The 19578-nt window shown below is 40.5% G+C and overlaps 1 protein-coding gene across 10 annotated transcripts in view; it reads right to left on the bottom strand.

The window, feature by feature from the left end:
- atp2b2 (ATPase plasma membrane Ca2+ transporting 2) overlaps positions 1-19578 on the bottom strand; it is a 152576-nt gene that overhangs the window by 79058 nt on the left and 53940 nt on the right. The window contains exon 1 of one of the 10 annotated variants that reach the window (XM_044348945.1): positions 16972-17127. The exons of the other annotated variants lie outside the window; for them this stretch is intronic. The gene's annotated coding sequence lies outside the window, so the exon portion shown is untranslated. Of the gene's footprint in view, positions 1-16971; positions 17128-19578 lie in introns of those variants that run through there. 10 annotated transcript variants of the gene reach the window in all.

Raw genomic sequence — 19578 nt, 5'->3', positions numbered from 1 at the left:
CAGGCCTGTGGTCACCCACTCCCCTAGGGTCACACACCGTCTCCTCTGTTGTTTTCTACATTAAAGACCAGGTGGTTATCATCACACCATGCTACAAATCTTTGTATTTCTAAATAATACTCTGAAATGTCATTGTCCTTCTTCATTAAACCTACAATGGCAGTATCATCTGAGAATTTAATGATGTAGTTATTAGGGCTTCTACACTCATCAGTGTAAAAAGTAAAAAGGACAGGTGAACTAACACACTCCTGGAGGTCCCCTATGTTCAAGGTTCAGGGTACTGAAAGAATACCATTAACATTGGCCTGTTGTCTATGGTTGGTCAAAAAACGAGTTGTACCATCTAATAATGAGAGGGTGGACATTCAGCTTCCTAATAACAGATGTGGCTGTACAGTGTCAAATGCTGAACTAAAATCTACAAATAAAACATGTAGATAAGAAGCAGAATCCTCCAAGTGCTTCTATAAAATGCACCATGGCTGTGACAGCATCATCTGTACCTCTATGATACCTGTAAGCAAACTGGGAAGGATCTAGTGAGCAGCTGAGCTTCTATTTTCAATAGGTTGATAATGATTTTCTCAAAACATTTCATAACTACAGAAGTCAAATCAACTAGTCGATAGCTATTATTTTCCTTACAGCATGCTTTTTTTAGGAACAGGAATAATAATAGAATTTTTCCAGATGGAACAGTATGTAAGTCCAAAGTCTTCTGGTAGATGGGGCACCAGGCCTTTGCCATCTCTTCATCTCATCACTGCATGATTTCAGCAGGAACCCAGAGATGCCGACTGGGCCAAAGGCCTTCCTGGGGCAGCTGTGTGATAACAGTCTCTGTCAGGGTGCGAAATTGACTTTTTTGTCCACTAGCCAAATGGCCAGTGAATGTTCAAATTTTACCAGCCACTCAATAGATTTCCATTATTTTTTTTTGGCTGGTGAGTGAAGCAATTCTACCAGCCACTGGCATATTTTACCAGCAATTGGCTGGTGGTTGGTGCTAGTCTTGTGCCCTGGTCTCTGTACTACTTGCTGGTCGTCATAGAATCCCACAGTTTTTTGGTGTTGATTGAAGAGCAGTGAGTTTCAAATTTCTCCTTCTCTTTCCTCCTGGCCTTCCTTAAATTATGATAGTTATCTCTGAATGTTCCTCATTTCCACAAGGTCTCCACTCTTAAATGCAATTTTTTTCTTAACTATGCACTTTTAATTTTTTTTGGAAATACAGGGTTGGGCACCCATGCAATCAACTACTACATTGATTGCATGGATGCCCACTCCATTCATAAACAATGAAATTAAAAATTGGGTGATTTGGTCACTCACTCTTTGAAAGTTACTAGTTTTAGGGTGCAGTCTTCACTACAGGGGTTCAACTTTGCTTTATACCACATAACAAATGTATGAGGCCTGCTTAAACCAAAACTAACAACTTTTGTTTGTCAATTTGTTACCTATATAATGTGAATGGAAATTAACATAAACCTCACTTAGAAGCAACACTCGGGTATAGAAATAACTCAGATTCTTGGTAGTGGTGACAAACGAACAAGCTCAAATTGGCTAGACTGGTGACACAATCAGCAAGGTGCCAAGTCGCAAATATCAAGCATGATGATACAGATGGGACTAGTTCCAGACACAGTTCTGTGCTCGGGAACAGCGGCACCCTGACCTTGTCACAGCAGGGTGGTGAGAGACCCTGCCAACATGTGAATACACATCTGTGTGTCCACAGGAACCAGTCCTGTCTGTTAATGAGCACCTGCCCTTACTGAAGTGACAAAGTTAGACAGTATTGGCAATGTCACCTGGACAGGTGAAACCTAACAAACCTGCTACATATTTCTCTAAAGCAGATTAGGGAGAGCATTCCAACTCAGGCAAATGCACTGTTTTTAGTGTTGCAACACTTTCCACCTACAGATTAATATAATAGAACTTAGTATTCCAACTTTAGTTTTATATAGTGTCACCGGTTATAAAACAAAGAAGGGCAGCACGGAGCAGGACTGCATCTTTCTCTTTGTTTTTTCTCCAACCTTTTATGCTGTCCCCCTCCTTCGCCTGCCGATCAGGTCCAATCAATGTTGGCGGTACTCTCTGAATGCCAAGGCAGACATCTGTGCCGGCCAGATCCTCCAAAACCGTCAAATGAAAGCAAACAAATGCTCTCCCAGGAAATTATATGTGTATGTGTGTATGTGTATGTGTGTGTGTGTGTGTGTTTGTATGCCTGAATGGTTAATCAAGTAGCTGGCTGAGGAGAGAAACTACATCACACAGGTAATTCTCGATTGTACCAGATGGACCGCTTGTAAGAGAGAGACAGACACTGCCACCATCAGAAATTATACCGGTGTTCCTGCACTCTACCTCGGCATCACAAGTACTGCTGGTTCTCTATCCTACCAGCTTGACTTTTGCAGTTTATCAGTCAGACAACTAGGTAAAATGGAAACCAGCAGGGCTCTGGGTCATGTAGATCCCAGATCAAAAACCACTGCCTAAGTGGTTGTGGCTGTTGAATATGTGTGCTGGCACAGCAAGGAAGCACTGATTGTCTCAGATTGTCAGCATACCTACAAACCAATAATGCTGATGATCACAAAAGATACAATTAAATAAATGTATAATTTGATGCCAAGAAACCTTAACTGAGTATTGATCACCTTTGTTCCAACCACAAAACAATGAAAAATCTGTCCATAGTACCCTCTAAGAAAGGGGAAATGGAAAGCAGTAAAATCAGCTGATAACCTTTTCTGCGTGTCTTTTTATTATCATTATTACTACAAAATAGTTTTTTTTAAATTTCATTACATTAAGGAAACAAATATCCATAGTATTAGAATAAATTGTAAATCCTAGAGCGGAGGTTTACTATAAGCCCTTTGGGGTTTCTTACCTCTCCAGCACAATCCCTGCAGTGTCTGTTTTTATATACTTTTTTTTTTTTTTTATCAATTCCTCTGCGCTAATAAAAAAACATTCTCTCATCCTCTCCAAAATTCTTTTAGAAAAAAAAAATTGTGGATAGCAATGCAGTGTTTCATGACTAATTTAATGCAGAATGTCTGTGCAGCTCCCTCCACAACATCTGTTCATCACAGACCATGTATGGCTGTGTATTTCCAGATTCACATTATCATGTCGGTGATGTAAGTGACTAGGTGGTGGTGGTGGTGGTGGTGTTATATTCTGCTGGCATGCAGCTGCCTATCTTTAAATTACGATGACATGCGCAAGAGTGGGAGGGATTGAGATGTGGGAGGGAGGGAAATGAAAATAAAAGAGAGGAAGGGGGGAGAGGGAAGATGTAGATAGAAGACAAAAGTTGAAAGATGGAGCAAGGCAGAGATCAGGAGAATGGTTTGAAAGAGCAATGCAGAATTATGGAATCGCGGTAAAAGACACTGAAAGGGACCAAGGGAGAGGGTAAAGTAAAAGCGAAGTGCACTGCTGATGCCTGAGCTGAGTAACTTCAAAGCAAATGATGTTCCTCTTTTTGTAGAACGTCAACACAGACACACTACCATGCATATATGTACACAGAATTGATTTCCTGTTTCCTTGGAAAAGGAGGGCAGCTGTGAGAAGAGCTATTGTTGGTGTTTTATATGCATTCACTGATGAAACACTGATGAAGGCAGTGTGTCAGAACGGTTCTTCCTCCCTGTTAAATAATTTGAACATCAAAGGCTGAACAACTTTCATTTCCTCGAGTGCTGAGGTTATGGAGCCATTTCATGACTTTGTGAGCATCTTGCAGAAACCTTCGGCCTCCAATATTTCCATTTATCACCAGTCAATCTTGTCTCGCTGTCTGCATACCACACCACTAATCTCTATGTTGTCTTCTTTTCTTACCTGTCTATCTGCACCTGACTAAAACACTTCCCTGCTGTGCTATTATTCTGTCTTCCTCCCTGCCTACTTGCCAGTCTGTCTGCATTATTGTCGGCGTGCTCCCCATGGCTTGACAGTGAGTAATGAGTAACATATGATCAAACACTCAAAGAGAAAGTGCAGATTTTGCAATAATTAACAGCTTTTTTACCTAAAGTGCGAGAACACTTAATTGGGCTTTGTGATCTTGAACACCATATGGGATCCACATTCAAACGTGACCAGATGCTAAGACCATCTGACCACCATACTGTACTGCATTTGCCTTATGATGAACTACTGAAAAACCAGAGAGGAATCTACTATTGCTGAGATAAAACGTAACATCGGTGCAGCTCCACCAAACAGCAGTTGTCTTCACGGTCAATGATTTGGGGCATAACATGTTGTTGTTGTGATAATAAATATACTTTTTCTGTCTTATTGTTGTTTGACTTAATGTATCTAACCACTGTTTCATTTCTTTACCAGATTTGTAATTCATTGCTTGTTCATTTAAATGGCCAAATGTGTAGCTAGTCACCAAAAAGAACAAAAAAGCTACAATCCCACTAAGCAGCCCTGCAGCATTATTACAGTGTTGTTACTTGGCACTGTATTTTCTTAAGTGCACTCCTTATATATTTTATTGTGTTATGTAACAAGGTCGTCCTTTCTAATCAATACCGACGGTATTTGAGGCTTTAAAGACTTGAAGAATTCAACTTCAGCTTCAGTTTTGAGGCCGTAGTTAATAGTGCTGTTAAGCACAAATCTCATTAAGCAATTTTATGTAATTGTGCCTTGATGACATCATCACTATCATCACCACAGTCTCTTTCTCTATTCGTCTTGAGGAGAGACGCTCATTGACACATTTAAATTATGATTTGCAATATTGTGTATTCTATTTTAGCATCGATGTTATCTTTAATTTTGGAATCCTGTCTGTATTGTGCCTACTGCTTCGTCTGCGGGGTCTCTCCGCTCTGCTCTGTGATTAGAAAGAATAAGTGTTGATGATGAAACGATGCTCTGGAATAATTGCTGCTTTCTCTATGATGAGAAGTTCCTGGTCTGACAAGCAGTGGGTCGTTTACTGTCCTCTACAGTGAAACTGTGCGCATTCTCTGTGTGTCTGTCTCAAAATGTCCTTGAGCTCGGTGAGGCAGAGCTGAGGTATGAGCTGTGCCCACTGCACCACCAGCAGCAGCAGCAGCAGCAGCACTGACACACAGCCCCCCCTGCCTGTGACAAAAAATAGTGCACAAGACTTCACTGATGATAAAGCTGCTCTGCACACCTGCGTGTTTATAAATATGACATTATAATGTCAGATGAAGAGTTTACAGATGCTTCTGGGGTTTGTCTCATGACACGGAGACTTTCATTTCAACACATATTCAAAATTACCGATCATATGAGGTCTTTACAATACATGGTGTTCATGTGGAATGGACTAAATAACATGAATACCTTACAATGCAATGCAGTCATTACAACACCACCACTAAATATAGTACAGCCTCAAAAATGATTGAATCAACACCTCACTGCCAGTCTCGACAAAAGTGCAACAATATAAGCTTCACAAAAACGACTGTTGATGACAGTGTGTCCACTCCTATATCACAACCTATAAAGGAAGAGTTGCTGATTTAGTAGGCGAATTAGCTGATTGGTTCTTGCTCTCTCAACTGGAAAGGCAAAGATCACACGTCAGATGTTTGAAAATTTGAATAAACTCAGTGACCTCTAAAGTAAACGTAGCTTGCTGTGTAAATATGTGATGTCTGTAACTTGCACTTTCTGCAGCAAAACATCTATAAAATTTAATTTGTCTAAAGTTACAAAGAAAATGAGGGAAATAAAAAATAATCAGTTAAGCAGCAGAAGCAGTCGCACAATGTTCAGGGAATCCCCAAACACATGCATAAGCACACATTGGACAGCAGCTGCATTGCGCGCTCTCATGCAGGCAAACTCTTATAGTCTAATATCCCAATGCGCACACACACATTACCAGAAAGAGAGAGCGACATATGAACAGACATTGTCTCTGAGGTGAATTTTTATATAACAACTGCACGGAGCACCTCCTTTCAGCCACCATCAGTGTTCTCTAATTGGGTTGAAAGCAGCTGTCATGCTAAGTGCAGCAGACAGAGTCTGATGAAGAATAAGGTTATTTTTGAAACTAATGCAGGAGCTCAAAAAGGACTGCAGCTCCAAGTCATATCAGGCTGAAGAGAAGATAAAGCAGAGAGGGAAAAAAAGAGACGGAGCGGGATGAGTCAGAGAGTAGGGGAGAGACAAACACACACACACACACGCACGTACGAATACATACAATACATCTATGTGTATATGTGTGCTTAGCCTATGCCAGCTTATAGATGATGAGGGGGTTTTGAAGAAAAGCAGTTGGCCAGGCAACCCTGATAGCTGCAGGGGTGGCTGTGTGTCACTGCTGAGTGAGATTTAGAAGTGAGAAAGTGAGAACTGGTGATGATACACTGAAGCTGTGAGATGACTGGGTTAGAAGACACAAAACGAGGCACTGAAAGATATAAGCTTTTGCTCCAAATTGAGAAGCTCTAATGGACCCTGTCTTTCACATCTATGAAAAATCCTCTCCTAAAACTAGCACCTCAATCTTATGATGAGGCGTGCCATCTTTTCTCCGCTCTCCTCCCGATATCCACCTGCATGTCCTCCTTTGCTTCGCTGCTTCTGCAGTGCTGAAGTCCATCCTGGCTGGCGTACAGATGTCACCTTTCCTCTCGGCTTGCTTTCATATCCTGCTGTCTGCTTGCTCTTGCTCTCTCTCTTCTTCTTTCAGTGGAACACCCTTTCATCAACATTGCTTCATTCTTTGATATTTGCAACAAATAACTGCCTTCTTTGTCCTGTCTTTGTTCCTGTTGTAAGGAGTTCTGCTGTATTCCTGGCCACCTGAATACTTTGTCCTGGGTGCACCTAGTAAGTAAATGGCATACAATGCAAGCAACTTTGTCAGGTAGGAGTATAAACCTGCCTGAAGCAGCAACCAAATCAATACTGGCATTTTATTGCCAAGTATATTGAAATATAACACACAAATGCAGCATTGAAAAAACACTTACGGTCATTATGAAAGACTGAAAAAGTAGCTAACCCAAACATTGTCAGTACAAATTGATTTAATAATAAATTGTGGTGTAGTGTTAGTGTAATAGCACAGAGGATGCTCTGGTGCTTTAACAGGATGTGATTTTGGCTCTGTTGGTGATCATCTTCTAAATGAGGAGCAGTTTTGCTATTTGCTGATGAATTCTCCAATCAAACTAGACTCCCGGCCTGACACCCCTGGAGCATGGTATCTAGCTGTCAATCACCTTGTACAAGAACTCAGGGGAGTGGAACTTAAGGAAATTATAAGATAGGAGGAGTGAAGTGGAGTGATTGCTGATATTGTGTAGTTTGATTTCTAATTAAGGAATAAAATTGTAGATGGTGACAGAGTGGCATTAACGGTTAAAGAAAACTTTAAATTGGTATCAGAAACTAAAGGCTTCAGAGTATCCTCTTTTTCCTGTGCAAAAAAGTGAAATCATGGTTTTAGAAAGACAGTATCATCAATGATGATCTCATGTGCTTTTCCAATCAAGAGAGAAAAAAAAAAAATCATCTAAGCTGCGTTCAGTTCTGGGTAGTCTGCATGATATCACCCTGCTAGGTAATGCCTTTCCTGAAACTCCTATAACTAGAGCCAAGGCTACAAACGATGACACAATCACACACAGCCCAGTTAAGCATTCATGAATCAAAGCCAAGCAGATTACATGTACAGGGAGATGATACGTTGAACAGTCCTCACAACATCATAAGAAAGATATCAACTTTCGCGCAAATAAGGCTAAATGAATGCGCATATGTGCCACAAAAGAGAACACAATGTGATAAAATGAATGTCAAAATACTTATTGTGGAGAAGCTACATCAATGTTTTTAGCCAGATAGCAGTGTGGCTATAGAGATGGCAATGTCCACAACTTGTCCAATACTTTGGTTTATGACCACATACCTGCAGAACTAATGACATTCCCATCAGCCTCATCTCTACTTTGTGTTTAACCTGCTAACACGCTAAACTAAGATGGTGAATAAGGTAAACATTACCTGTTCAACATTTGCATGTTAGCAGTATTAATGTGAGCATATTAGCACTGACGTTAGTGTTTGCAGTACAGCTTCACAGAGCCGCTAGCCAGGTACAGGTGCCAAATTAAACTGCCTCGCCCCCGCCTGCAATACATTATCTGAATATCAAACAACCTGTGAACATTCTGAGAAAAATATCATCAACACGATGCCTGGTAGACTCGAAACTAAGTAGGAAGAGCGTGGGAAAAATGTAGGAGAATCAAACTTGTCACTTTTGCCGTTTAAAATAATTTCCTCATGTCTATCTATCATAACCTTACTCAATTGAACCTAGTTTAACCTAGAATGAGTCTGTTTTAATCTGTGCCACCATTGGAGAATAATGCATCAAACAAGTGGATGACAAATATGTTCAGGGGGAATTGACTACAGTATCAATCAATCAAGTTTATTTGTCATATTCAATCATTCAGGCACAATCACAGTGAAATGCAATCCTGTCAGTTCCTTCAAATTGTGCAATAAAAATAGATTAATCAAGTAATGATTGGTAAAAATAAATAAATAAATATATATATTTATATATGTGTGTGTGTGTGTGTGTGTGTGTGTATGATTGGATGGGGGGTGGGAGGGCAGTCTTAGGCAGTGATCTCATTTAGGATTGTAGTGGCCTGAGGGTAGAAGCTCATCCTGAGCCTCTCAGTCTGACTCAAAAGGGTCTCTAACGTAGGAAAGGTCCTGCAAAACATAATGAGCCATCATCATTCTTGAAGCTGAATGCTTAAAGCTTGTGTGTAATGAGGCAGAAACTGTGAGTTCGAATATGTAACTTCAGGTTTTCGTTGAAGGCTGTGACATAATGGTGCTCCTGTGGTTCTGACAACTAATGTGAGTAAGTAGGAATTTGGATAGGTGCTAAAATGCTGTATTGCCCAATGAATAATGACAATAAGGCTTAGACTAAGCCTTGAGTGTATGTAGGGGTTCAGATGAAAAGAGGTTTAGGCCAAAAGAAGTTGACTTTGTTTCAGTCTTTGTTTGTTATACAACTGCAAAAAATGCAATTCAGAGGAGGTGGTTTACAGTACGTGTTGTTGAGAAGAGTAGGGTGAACTCCAGCAATACTTGTTCTACTCTGTAAATCTAAAGTCATAAATGTGAGCATGCACAGAAACAAGCATTCATATACAGAAACGCAAGCAGTGTGTGTGTGTGTGTATATGTGTGTGTATGTGTGTGTGTGTGTTTTAGGCAACATGAAAAATTACACTGATGTCAACAGTCAAGATTTATCATAATGATTGTGATAACATTTGTAGTGGGGTGAACATTTACTCAAAAACAAATAGTTACAAGATGGCTCATGATGGTTTTACCTTCATGTAAACTAATTAGTAAGAGCAATTATCTGTGTCAACAAAAACAAAACCCAGTTGTTACAAAGTAAATGAGTTTGACCCCTCTGTTCTCTCATTTGTTTCCCTGTGGGCCATGATCCTGACCTGAGAATACTCATCTGTTCCTAGATTTGTAAGTCTTTTTTTTTCATGGAAGCGCTCTGCTGCTTTTCAGCATGACAAGCTGCTTAATCTGTGTCCGGAAAACACCCAGGGATCGAGAAGCATGATACAGCTTCTCACAGACGTCCTTCCTGTGCAGCTAAATGAGCACGTATGTTCAAATGACATCTGAGGCAAACAGGAAGGCGCTCAATTGCCTCGTCAATTCAAGGGACAGAAAACAATAGAATAAAATAGGATAGGATAGGATAAAATACAATATTACTACTACTAATAATAATAATCTAATAAACTATATATTAAATATGCTGACATTTGTTTTTCATCTTTCACACACACAAACACAGCACACACTTAAGGATTTGAACTTCTGCACTTAAGGAGGACTTTGTTGTGGGGGACATATACCCGATGTAAAGGTGAAGAGGATGTATACACACTAATTGAGTTCCAACCCCTTCATCATCTCCTAAATCTCACAAAACTTTGCATAACATGAGCCTATTTAGATGAACCAACACTAAATCCACAAGAAATGTCTCACCTTATAACTACTCTACATACTGTATGTCTCTGTTTCTACCACTTTCCATATTTGTATTTAGTTAAACCCGCCCTGTCTGTCTGTCTGTCTGTCTGTCTGTCTGTCTGTTTTCTCTTTGAAATTCTGCTTTGCCTGCTTGCCTGCTGCACGCCTGCTTGCCTCTTTGCCCGCAAGTGGTTCATTATATAATGCCAGTGTCTTCCTACAGGGGGACATTTGGAGTCTGTTAGGATCCTACGCTGGGTGGGGGTTTACATGTGCATGTGAGGGATTGGTATCTGTAAACAATCTGTCTGATGGTCCTAACATCTACAACAATACTAGCTAGCATAACACCTGGTCTTGGTAAGGTGTACCATTGTTTTGGGAGAACAATTGTTGGTTCAGGCAAAGGAAGAAAAGAACTGATATCCAGGTTTCACTGAAAAATAGGACAACAGGCATAAGGCCTAGAAAGAAAGACTAGAAATAGAAGATAGAGACACAGGGATGTTATTCTAGCTTTGAATTCGGCTGTCTACAGGGAGATAAGGAGGAATTGAAACGGTGTAATATTGGCTGCAGTATGCACGCAGTAGAGCACATCTATCTAACTGTTAATAGAACAAAAGAGAGGGCTTACAAAAGATTCACCGGTAGCCATTTTAGTCCACCAGTACACACACATTTATCACATTTTTAGCTTGAATTAACACCAGCTGCGCTGTGTTGTTGATGTTTCAAACCAGAACTGAATAGGCATATTACAATATGACACTCAGTTTGTATGTCCTGATCTTGACCTTATGCATTCTGGTAACTAAAAGACCGCAAAACTTGATGTTGTCTAGTTTTTTGAATGTAGGGATGAAGGCTATAAGTTATATTAATACAATATTTTATCCACTGGGATACATTTAACCATACATACATTTGCAAATGTATATTTATGTATTCTGGGAGATCGTGGAGATCCAATACACAAGACATGTACACATTGTGTGCACATTCCTATGCACACACACAAAAATTCACTTCCTACTGCAAGGTCACTGGAAGATACAAAGAAAAAAAACACTGCTGTGGCCCTCTCCTTGCTCCAGTTGAGTCTGTAGAAATCATGGGGGAATTATTGGTCTAATTAAATTCAACACATGCAGGCTAAGTGTCCTAGAGGAGGATGAAAGACAGAAAGAGGAGAGGAGAAGAGAGGAGAGGAGAGGAGAGACATACAAAAAGTAAGTTACTGCCATTCGATAGCAATGGCGTAATGTCACCACTTTTAATGGATTTACCACTGTGCTATTGTTTTTTCTCTTTTCAGCAAGCAGAGGAACATCAATTTTCAATTATTACACTGAGGAAACCAGAGAGAGTGAAATGATTGTGAACAATTACATCATTATACATGAATAATCATCAATAATACATTTTACTGTACACATAAATGTGTGTTTGTGAATACAGCATTGCAGGACTTGAACATTTCCAACTTTGAACTCCAAATGTTAGCATCAAAAAAGGTGCTGGCAGACAGCAATGCAACCACTAATCTCCAACTGTCTTGATCTCATTAAAAATTGATGTGTATTTAAATGTCTACTAGATAAAAACGATTGTGTTTTTGCTTCCAATAGCTTTGCCCTTGCTCAACAGAAAGGTTTCAAATCAACTTGTAAAAAATGTATCTAACCATATAGACTGAATAGTTCAAATGTGGTAAGAAGAAAATCGAACATAAGGAACACCATGTGAAACAAGTCAACCAATCACTAGACAACACATCAATAATGACTGCCAGGTCAGGATTAGAAATAGATAAAAGCTATTAGTCACTGACTCACTGCATCACACAAACGAAAATCCACACAAACACATTCCGTGCTGTCAGATTCTCACATACTGAGTGACTGGAACTTGAAGGCTTTTCACCTGGATACGATCAATTAGAACAACACAAGCTTATTTCTGGTCCTGGCAATGTGACATTACACTGAAAGCAAGTGGGTGTCAATGTCAAGCGACTGCATGCAGCTGCTTAGATCCTGCCTTTCATCCCATGTTATGGACACATTCTAATTTAGATACAGTAGAATGTGCTTTCCCCAGAAACACTGAAATTCAGGCATTGGGAAACCCTTAGCCTCTCGAATTTAATATAAGATTAATTAATTAATTTAATATATACCTGAGTTTCTCTTTAAAACCATGTTTTATTCTCCAAAAGGCACTGAGAGGTAATTAGGAGTGCTTACACAACAGGTGCAAATACCGTCACTATTGTAATCCTGCATACTTCTCATCATTATTATTCTTCCGCCAAATTTTTAGCCATGCTGGCCACATGGCTCTAGGGAGGGCAATGTCAGTCTGTTGATCGGTCAGTACACCATTTTGGGTCCAGACTGAAATATCTCAAAAATTACTGGATGGACTGGCATGACATTTTGTACAGACATTCATGGTCCCCAGACGATGAAACCCTCCCGACTTTGGTGATTCCTTGACTTTTTCTCTTGTGCAACCATATGGTTGACATTTGTGTCTTTTAGCGAAATTACTACTGGATAGATTTCCAAGAACTTTGGTACAGACATTTATGTCATCCTCAGGAAGACTTGTAATCACTTTGTGGATTCCCTGACTTTTCATCAAGCACCACCATCAGGTCAAAAAATTAATTTGTCCAATAATTTGCTTTATGACTAAATACTTAGAAAACTAATCACATTTCCTTCAGCTCAAACTGTACTTTGTGTTGTGTTTGTGTATTGCCAATTAGCAAATGTTAGCATACTAAAACGCTAAATTAAGATGTTGAACATGGTGAACATAAAACTTGCTAAATATCAGAATGTTAGCAATATCATTGTGACAGCATGCTGACATTTGCATTTAGCTCAAAGAGATGCTGTGAAGTATAGCCTCTCAGAGCCACGAGTTTGGCTTTAGTCATAGTCTTGTTGATGTGTGACTAGTCCAGCCCGTCCTCACAAGAAAAATGACAGTACAGGTATAAAATTGAGGCCAGCAGAGATGACCTATAGTTTCATTTACACCATCTAGCAGCTATAGTAATTATGACCCAGGGAGGTGACGCAGTTCAGATGACATCAATCTAAGTTGACTTGATGAGATGATTTTTAGGTTGGGTGGATGGCTAGATAGTTAGATGGCAAATGTGGACTTTGCTGCGGGAGACCACTGTTCACTTCCCATTTTCAACTCCTAATGTCACGTTGCCAACCGTGAGTCAGGACATTTTTTAGAAAAACTGTAACGTTGTGGTGTTTACTGTTGCCATGTTGACTAAGAAAGTAACTTTAAGGAAGTATAAACCATGTTTCAAGTGATCATTTTAACCCAAATCATGATCTTTCCCTAATCCTAACCAAGTAGTTTTTGTGCCTAAACCTAACCAGACCTTAACCACAGTGTTGTCACACCATAACACATAATTACAGTGATTTGTAACAGTTTTGGAAAGTGGCATATTAAGGGTCATTCTGGAGTGCAGATGGCAGATAACTAGATGGCGTAACATAACTATACGTTGTTTTTTGCCGGCTAAATTTTAGACCTATACTGTCGTTTAATTAGGAGGATGTGTTGGACTAGTCACACAGAAACTATATAAAATCGGTGTGCTTTGACCTTTAGTAGTGATCAGACATATGTACAAAATGCAAATGCTTAGGTCTTTCTCATTCAATATCTCAAAAAACTATAAGGCCGTATTCCGACCAAATCAGGTGTTGCAGCGCACCACCACAGGGTTGAACGGAGGTGTGGGGGTGTGGGCGTGTTCGTGCACTAGAACGTAACCACTGTGAAACAATGAGAAAATAATGTTTTACTGATCTGATTCACCGGCTTTCTCGCTACCACCGCTCCCTCTCTTCATTCACTCTCTTGCTCGCTTGACCACAGCTGCTCTACAACAAAGAGAAATGTCTTCTCCTCCTCCTAGTAACATCTTTGTACTCTCTCATGGCAGGATTTAACAACTCTGATCAGTCTGATTGCCGGCTGTGATTGGCCACTGCAGCGTGACGTCAGGTTGCGTTTCTCCAAAAGTTGACTCTGGATAAACTTTCTTGCTACAGGCCAGTGAAGCAATGCTGCGGCCAAAAGCCCTGCAGCCTAAACACATTACTCCCATTCATTTGAATGGGAGTAGAGGACTGGCATTTTCGTCGTACCACTTGATTTGGTCTAAATACAGTCTAATTATTAAGGACATCAAACTTTGTACACAAGGTCCCTATAATTTTGCTCTCAGTCTATTAAAAAATGGCACCATTAGTGTCCCCATGTGGCCAGTTAGAAAGCATTTTTATTACTCATAAACCACAGTTTAAGAGAAAAAAATCTTTTATCTGTATATTCCTTGAATCAAGATAGAGAGTATGATAAACACCACTCCCATTAACATTGACTAGAACATTTTGCATCAAATCTTTATCAAATTTTGGTACATACCATATTTGGATAACTGGTTACCAAGTTCGTGGGGAATTATTGACATTAACTGCCTTAACTCTGCCAGGAAATAGCTGGTCAATTGATCTGTAAAGTGCCATGCAGACAGACTGATTAAAACATGCAATTTGAGTTAACACAGTGTACAAGATTATTAAAAATGCACAATCTGATCAGTTTAAGGACCACATAATTAGGCACATGGAGTACTTTCACGCAGAAGTGAGGCCCACCTTACTGCATTTGAATATTGGGCTGATTTAAAGGAATAGGAGCTGTATTTAAACTGCCCTCAGATTTAATGACATCCCTGCCTCCCTCTTAACTGACTGCTATACTCACACTCCTCTCCTTTTATTCCCTCTCATCTGCTCTCTAAGAATTTGTTCACTGGTAGACAAGCATACAAAATCAAAATGAGCTATTTATAAAGCTCGTCATCTATCATTTTCTGTCATTTGTTACTACCAACAAGACAAGGACAGATACTGTGCATTAATTCTTAGTGTACCTGTCCTTGGCTCAAGTCTTCTATACAAAACTAGTTTGTAGAAAAATGACTGTGAAGTCTGCTTTTGTTCTATGTTTGTCGCTATGTTACACAGAGGTGGTGATGACACAGCAAAATTGAATGCACTGCGTCGCGAACAGATTCTCTCTTGACTATATAAGATATGACAGGGCAGAGCAACATACGGATTTCCACTGCAGGCTGTTTTTTCTTGTAAAAATGTGTTTTTTCATTTTAATTATTATTAAATTACTTGTGAAATGTCATGATGAATTCAGGAGTATAAAGGAATAATAAATATATGCATTTTTGAGTTCATGCAAAAAGGACCTTCATATGGAAGAGGGAACCATTGTATTTACAAACTGTGACAGACTGCAAAGCTACTTACACAGTATTTATTAGGTTTACCCCTAGGCTGATTTGGAAGTGCAAACTTCACCTGATTTAAAAACTTAATTTTAGAAATCTGAAATTGTGTGTAACAACAACAACATGACAACAACACAGCCAGCACATACATTTTTCCTTTCTTTTTTACTACAAGTTTTCCTTCTGTCCTCCATTTTCAACCTGTATGCTGTGAATATTTATTAGTAACATTATTCATGAATGTCTCATCAACTGTATGTTTCGTGGAGACATAAAGACATAAAATAAGAAATAGGAGAGAAAGGCACAGAGAAAATTGTGCTGAAAGAGGACTGACACGCTGCTTCTGAGCTGTCTGACTGTCTTGGTGCAGTGAAGCTGATGGTTGAGGTCACACAGTCATCCCAGCCCCAACAGAGGCACAATCAATTTCCTATGACAGCCTGTCTAACAGTGTGGCTGACTTACTGAATGACCGAATGAACTGACAAACGACTGGTTGACTAAACGAATACTTGAATGACTGAATGAACTGGTGGCTAAGCAAATGGCTGACTGGTTGTCTGACTGACTTGTCCAACAGCTGACATTTCTCGAAATTGAATTTTTTGGTGTGCACACTGACTAACTGGCTGTCTACTAACCCGACAGACAAGTCAGCCATCCAGACAACAGGCCAGTGATCCCCCCCTGTCAGTTGATCAGACATGAAAGAAAACATTCAAGTAACCAGACACTTAAATTACCAATTCATCGGTGAGTGACAGCAGTCAGCCACAGAGCTAGTCAGACAACCAGTCATCCAGAAAAGCAGACAGCCAACAGATAAAAGAGGAGAGGTGATAATGTTCCCTATTAATTCAGTCCCCATGCCAATTAGTTAGCTAATGCAGTGAAGACAGCAAGCCAGCAAACACACATGATCAGTTACGGCAGCAAAATCTGCTGCTATGACAGAACCAGTCAGTAAGTGTGACAGAGAAGAGAAACTGCAGACTTCATGCTGCCTACAGACGTCCTGACTGAGTGAAGCAGTGTGCAATAAAACATCTTCATCCTGAGAAATGACAAGACAAGGGGATTTGATTTCTCCTAAAAGTCAGAATTTGATGCAGAGCAGGCAACCTACACAACATGCATGATATACTGTATATACAGTACGTGCATGTAAATATATATATATATCTACATGCACATATATGTAGAATAAACACACACAGATCAAACAGATCTCCCAACATGACTGCATTCTGCAGGAGAATTCACTCTAGCACAGAGCATTCTTCATCCTCCTTCCCCTCTCTTTCTCTGACAGATCACCTGCTCCTCAACCACCTTGCATATCGATACAGGGTTACAATATTATCCATGTTCTGTACACCCACAAACCACAGACTCACATGTAACAATGTTTACAGATGATGATTTACGCCGACAGAATCATAAGAAACAACACTAGCAAACAAAGATAAGCTGTTCATTCATTCACATTTTACACAAGGACAGTGTATACTTACATGGCAGCAAGGTTATCACCACCATCACCGTGATGTGAAAATCCTCCCACCTAAAAATGATATTGCAACGGCACATGCAGCAGCGGACAAACCACCACAGCGGTGTGCAGTATGTGTGTGTGTATGTGTGTGTGAGTGAGTGTAGGTGTGCGTGTGTGTGTGGAGACTCGCTAAGCTGCACTCTCACTGCTACTGCCTCAGCTGGGGCTGTCTCAATGCACAGCCTGTACCATGTCGGCAGGCGGCAGGGGTGGGCGTGTGTGTGTGTCCGGGAGTGTGTGTGTGTGTGTGTGTATGTGAACAGTGCTGCATAGCAGAAAGGCTGCTCTTCACTTGCAAAGGTTTTTTCCTGACTCGATACAGAGATTAAGATATATAGATGGGAAAATAAATGGATGGAAAAATCAAGATAGAGGGACAGTAAATGTTGGCAACCTGGACAAGAAAAGGAAAGAACAAATATGAGTGTCTATCTTTTCTCTACATCTCTCTCTCTCTCTCTTCATGACTCCCTCTTACTCCCTCCCTTTGACATTTTGCCCCCAGAGCAGAGCAGGAGGACCACTGTAGACACGCACACAACCTCAAATGGAAATGACTGAAGAAGGAAGAGAGGTGAAAAAAAGATAGAAGGACCAAAGGAGACAGAAGGGATATATATATTAAGAGGAGAAGATGAGGGGGAGCACTGGAGCAAGAGTGGAGAAAGGAGCAAGAAAAAGGAGAGACAAAAGAGAGGTCAAGAAAAAAGAGAGAAGAATGATGGTAGAGAACAAGGCGGGCAGTGATGGCAGTACAAAGGAAAGAAAGCAGTGGAGCAAGAGAAGAAGAGAGTACTTGAGTGAAAAAAGGAGGGGAGAGTAACTTTCAAGGACATACATCGTTGTCAGGCTCATTCTTCACTCTTGTGCAGATCGCGATACTCACACAGTACAACACACGCAAACTTGCAAACAGCTCACCACAGTGCGCATGATGGCTGCAGGACATAATGCTTTTGTGTGCCTGTGTATGTATGGGTGTATGTGTGTGTATGTGTGTGTGTGTATGTGTCATCCACCGCTGACACACACACATAGACAAACACACCTGTTCTGCTCCAACCAGTCATCTGGCTATCCAGCAAGCCAGCCACGACAGGAGAGGGTAACAGCTTTGTGTCATGTTGCTGTCACGTCACTATCCCACATCTCATCCTGTCACATCTTGCTTGGAGAGAAGGGGAGGACGAGGGGCATGAGAGCTTCACTGTGTCAAACTGCTACCCTTCGCTCTCGCTGTTATTTGTCTTCTTCTGTTATTTTCTCTCTGTTTTGTCAGTGTCTATTTTTGGCTGGACCAGCCACGGACCAGCCCTATGACCCCAAATGTCTCTCTGTCACTGACTGACTAACTAACTCACTGAGTGCTTAAGTTACGCCATTGGTCAACCGGCCCAGTTTTGGAGTTTCCCAATTGGCCATTTCACTTTCAAAATTAATTGGTGCAAACAGTTTCTATTACGTCCTCAGGGGGCATTTACACCATCTCACACGGAGGCTCCGACACTGACAGCAGCACCAACCTGCGGATACAAAGAGATGCAACGGACATATTTTACCAGCCTGCATGGCGGCTAGCAGCTAGTTAGCTTGGCTAGCATCGTTAGCATAACCATGCTGTGCTGTGTTTAGCCCAGAGACTGTATAAAAATAAGGTGTAGCTGTGGTGTCTCCAGTTTAACAGCACCATGCTGTGGAAGGTGACAGGTGTGTTTATGGTGTTTGTGTGCTCTGAAAGACATCACGGCACAGATATAAAGTCTGTTAGCCTAGCATGCTAATCCCACCTAAACATACAGATGAGACTATATGGGTGAGACCAAATGTTTACAGACATCCGCAGATAGAAACAAATTAAAGAGCAGGGGGTGTTAACAGATCATTAAAATAGTTCAAATAAGTTCTCTTTCAAATCAAACATCCTAAGAATATGAGTGGAAAGTATTGTTCTTGCAATTGTATTTATAGCCTTTTTTTTTCTCAAACGTTGCTTAAAGCTGAAGAGCGGGACTTTTGTCTCCCCTTTCTGGCAGTGAGAGTTATTACAAAAACACTGTTGACATGTGCTTACATCATACATTCTGCTGTAGCCTACTCCGTTGCTACAGTTACAGCTGTAAAATTGTTTTGAGCGTCATGCAACCGCCGCAAATTACTCTTTTCACTATCAGAATTTGATCCATTGCTGGGACCACTACAGAAAATTGCCAATGAACATTTAATATCCGTTAATATTTACATGATAGACACTACTACTGACTATCCCTGTAACAAACTGGCCACAATTTCGCACACACCTTCATCTTGTTTTCAATGTCTCTCTCTCTCTCTCTCTCTCTCTCTCTCTCTCTCCTGTTGTGTCACAGGTGTATTATGTAAATATCAGATGTTGGACAGCACCAGCATCACTAGCAGAATTCCCCCTCTTAACACTACTCCCACTAGGATGAGTAAACGCTAAACAGAGCTGAGCTCAGCACATGTAGGATACACTGGGACAGCTGATACAATATACAGTATGTAATGACATACCTACAGTATCGTAGAGAGACTCAGATTTTACTGC

Source organism: Thunnus albacares, chromosome 4, assembly GCF_914725855.1.
Source record: "Thunnus albacares chromosome 4, fThuAlb1.1, whole genome shotgun sequence".
Classification (NCBI taxonomy): Eukaryota; Metazoa; Chordata; class Actinopteri; order Scombriformes; family Scombridae; genus Thunnus; species Thunnus albacares.
This window is presented reverse-complemented; position numbering and strand designations above follow the sequence as displayed.